The sequence below is a fragment of the Arachis ipaensis genome, chromosome B01, assembly GCF_000816755.2.
Source record: "Arachis ipaensis cultivar K30076 chromosome B01, Araip1.1, whole genome shotgun sequence".
NCBI lineage: Eukaryota > Viridiplantae > Streptophyta > Magnoliopsida > Fabales > Fabaceae > Arachis > Arachis ipaensis.
Window position 1 is genome coordinate 29,298,486 of NC_029785.2, and position 4,805 is coordinate 29,303,290.

Consider the following 4,805-nt stretch of genomic DNA (forward strand, 5'->3'; position numbering starts at 1 on the left):
GTCAAACTTTTTGACAGATTTTCTGTTAGTAATTAAAGTCTAGAAAAATATTTATAACTCTGCATATAGATGGATTTTCCGTTTGTAAATCCGTCAATAAGGTAAAATAAAATTTGTTTTTTAGATTTTTTCATTCCAAAATAAATCTATTTTCATACAAAATAAATATAAATTTAATCAAGACAAATTTTTATCTAAACTTCGTCTAACTTGTATTAGAACATTCATAGTATTTCAAAAAATAAACAAGTTCATCGTATTATCAAATTAGAAAAAAAGTATTATAAACAAGCAAGTCAATTCAAAACATAAACACAAATATATTGATACATCAACTATAATCCTCAGTATATTGTTCAATCATACTAAAAATATCAGCTATAATCTCAATATCATCTTCATCCTCATCAACATCATAGTCCTCCTCCGAAGAGATTGAGGGGTGGCAGCGACATCGGTGGTAGTGGAACAGCACTGAAACCACTTGACGCCTTAACCTTTTTGTAATAACTAACATAAGCCTCATTCCATCTCTTCTATTTCAGCTTTTTCCTCTTGATATAATCTTTCTAAATTGGTGATATAATCTTTCCAATCCATTGCCTTTACATCAAATCCAAATTCCCTTTTCTCTCTTCTTCAGACATGCTTTCCATTAATCTTTCTGTGTTACTGTTATCAAACCTGTATTAAAAAAAATAATTGGTTTCATGTCAGTAATCTAGTCTAGAAAAGTGTACTATTCACTTTGATTTTTACCTGTAAACCTGAATTATTAGGTATGGGATACAATATGATATAATGCAGATACAAAGATATGATAATATTTAAAAGTTACAAGAGACAATAAAGTTTTCATATAACATCTAATGAAATTGGTAAAATAATTAGCATAAAACACAATTTTTTATCTAAGAGCACATTACTAATATCATTATTAATACAATTCAGCTACTGTTAAAATTTTCTTTCATAATTTCATTATTCATCAGAACCAATTCTTTCTTTAAAGTTAATTTCCTATATTTATTCTATAAAATAATGCATATATGCTTTATATTTCTTTCATCGAAATATCTGTAGAACTAGAGCAATTAAGAATGTATCCATTTTACCCCTTTTCCCAGAGGATTCCTAGAAGGAAAAGACCCAATTGAATCAAGAAATAAAACAGGAACAAAAGATCTAAAGAAAGAAGCCAAAGGGCATGAAACATGAATGAACTTTTACATGAAACTCTGGTGCTCTGTAGTTTAATGGCCTCAATCTACTATAGTCTTTTTGCCCTTCACCACCACACACAATAAACAAATAAAACATCAATCATAAAACTGTAGCCAAAATGTTCAGAAACCTTTAAAATAAAAACACTAAAGTTATGGTGTATTTATTTTATCTCGTATACTAGGCCAACACACTCTTGTTCCCTATAGATAAAATAAGTACAAATAATCAAGTATAAACTATTTCTTAAAATACGTTTATAAACCATTTCTTAAAGATCAAGTATGAGCAATAAATATCTACCCAAGTAAATATCTAAGAAGTGCAAACTGGAACTCCTCCTGCAGATAAAATTCAGCCTAATCATCTTAGAAAACTACTTAAATGTGAAGAAAATTCAGTAATATAAATGACTCTTATTGGTAATGCAAAAAGAATGGTGTTATTGCACAAAAATGAAAATACCATGTGAATTAAGCCATCATCAATAATTGCACTACTTACCTTTTTGTACAATTCAATATTTTTCTCTGAGCACCATCAGCAACATATTGAACTACTGAATCCAAAAACATAGAAGGTGAACTATACGGATCAAGATCAACCTGAAAATACAGAAACACAAAGACCATAAAAACTTATTGAACTTGCAAAAAAAACAAAAAGGAAACTTAATTAATTTGCTTCAAATAGAAAAATAGAATGAATTTAGTTGTTATTGCAGGGTCACAAGTCAGGGACCAATCTTATATAGATGTTGAACAATAACACAAAATAGTTTAAGAATCATTTTCAATGGAAAATTCATTTAAAGTATAACTGACCCAATAATCAAACCGAAAGCATTAATTATTCTTCAAGATAACAAATCACAGCATGGGAATCCAAAGTGAAGGTAACATGCAATACAATGAAAATGAAGCAAAATATTGATCTTAGAAGAAACACCACTTAGAGTACCTCCCATCCACCAGGTAACAAGATACCGATACATCACTATGCGAATTAACATGTTTATGCATATATGAGATCATTAATCATACAAGATGTTCACATGAGAAGGTGAATCAGCAAAGTTGAATTGAAATCTAGAACCAACCTGCACAAGTTCCAAGTAGTCCATTCGATAGAGCTGATCACCGCACACAATCAAAGATGTCCTCTATATTTTTATGCTCAGCATCCTAAACAAGCTCCACAAAGTCAATCATAGTTCTAAATGATAGAATGACACTAAGGTAAACCATTTGCCTCTCAGTTCATAACAATTGCAGCTATAATAGCATTCCAATAATCTTATTGGCACAAGGACTATTCTGCTAAATGCACCATTTTATTAGCAGAAACAATTATGTCAAAACTAAAGCAAGAGTATGATAAACCTAAAATTCGCTTAGAAAATTTGAGTCCTAAGGTTTATCATGAAGAACAGAATCACAAAATTAGAGTATACCTGAAATTCGCACAAAAATACGAGCAACCGTTCATAAGTATTACATTTCTCACTCCATCTGTAATAAGAAAAAATAAGTCCCTAATTAAAATTAGCTTAAAAATTTGAAGAGTTGAGATTAGAGATGGTTACGAGAAGAACTGAGAGAACTATTTGAGATTAGATAAAAGAGACGCCAGAGGAAGCATATGCGATGAGAGTGGCGGCAGATAGAGCTCGTGCGACGAGAGCGGCGGCTATTATTATTATTATTATTATTATTATTATTATTATTATTATTATTATTATTATTATTATTATTATTATTATTATGAGTTCAAAAGAAAAAGAAAAGAGAAATTAAATGGCCGAATGCCATAAGAGAAAGAAAAAACCCAAGCCAAAGAAAAGAAATAAGATGGCTTATATGTATACATGAGTACATATATATAACCTAAGCATGATACCTAATCATTTCCATTATATTAATCATCACCATCAACGAGCTATTAAGGGAATAAAAGAAAGAAATGCAAAATGTGACTTATAAGCATATATGTATATATATATTTATGCATGACACATATTTCATTTTATTTAATAACCAATGACATCTAAACCACCCCATGTGTAACATTTTTTCTAAAGCATGATCATTAGTACCTAATCGGCCTTGTATGCTTCATTTTTGGGTAATGCAAGAGAGAAAGAACCGAGAGAGCGAAGAGAGAAACCGTGAACTTCCCAAAAGCTCCCGCTTTTGATTTTTTTGTAGTCCGTAACTTAGATAAAAAAATCTAACTCGATAAAAATATTCGTATCTTTTTTTTTTTACAGGTTGACGTTATTTTTGTTCGGTAGAAATTGATAGAGACGTAACTTCCTTTTTCTTTGAGGTTCGGCCAGTTGGTGATTTTGGTGGTGTAGCCGATTTCTTACGTTTCTTTCTTCAGTTATTCGGTCAAAAAGTTTTTTTGGAGCTTCAAGTATTTTAATTTCGTATGGAGATAGGGTTTCGGTAAATTCTCAATTAACAAATGTGTATTGAATAAGTGATTTGATGTTGTGATTGATTATTGATTGAGTTTGATTGAATTTATGTTGAATTTTTGTAATATATTGATGTATTTAGGAAGTTTATGGCTTGGCTGTGATGAAACCAGCAAGGACCAAATTGTTTTGGTGAGTTTTGGACTGAAATATCATTGAGGATGAAGTAAAAATTGGTGAGGTGTAATGGCCGAGAGATTAAATTAAAAATTACGAAGAATCGATAACCGAAAAACTCAAAAACAGATTAAAATACAAGTAATATTTTGAAAGAAAAGAGCTAAGGGTTTCGATTTTGGTATAAGAGGAAGATTAGTATTTAAACTTTATTTTTGAAGGGTAACATTATATTTGTATATAAAAAATCGAGGTATAATTTGAAATTATATAAGTTTTCGGGTCTTTTGGATAATAAATAAAGTAGGGGTAAAAATGAGTATTTTATAAAAGATCAGATTCAAGATTATTTTAGTAATTATAGGATCTGCAGATTCGCACTATAATAATTAAAAAATAAATAAATATATATATATGTTTAGTATTATATTTACTTGTTTGTATGTTTTAGTTAGTAATTATTATTCATATATTGTATTATTTTATTTTTGTTATTTAGAGAGAGTTTGATTAAAAATATTTTAGGAATAAATAAGTTTAAAAGTATGAAAGAAATATTTTTATCGAATTCTTTTACGTAGAAATATGATTAAAAAGAAAAGGTTTAATTATGCGGATATATCCGATATCCGATATCCGATCCGATCCGCAAATGTGCGGATCGGATCGGATCGGATCCGGCACTAAAAAGTGCAGATACCATATCCGATCCGATCTGATGAAAATTGTGCGGATCGGATCGAATTTTCGGCCATATCTAATCCGATCCGATCCGATCCGCGGACACCCCTATTAATATCTTTTTGGCTTCATTAACTTTGTTGTCTTTGATTTTATATGAAACTTGAGTTCAAAATCCATTTATGATAGTGGTAAAAAAGAAGGCCCTCTATAACAATTGGTGACATTTCTTTGTTAATCCTTGCATTCCTTTTTATCTTTGTTAATTTTTGTTAGTTTATCTTTAGATAATATATCTGGA

The 4,805-nt window shown here is 29.8% G+C and overlaps 1 long non-coding RNA gene across 1 annotated transcript; it reads right to left on the reverse strand.

The window, feature by feature from the left end:
- LOC107628307 lies at window positions 297-2,914 on the reverse strand. Its single transcript, XR_001617702.2, has 5 exons — window positions 2,810-2,914; window positions 2,678-2,735; window positions 2,324-2,408; window positions 1,729-1,829; window positions 297-684 (listed from the first exon to the last, which is right to left on the reverse strand). It is a non-coding gene; the product is annotated as an uncharacterized LOC107628307 (long non-coding RNA).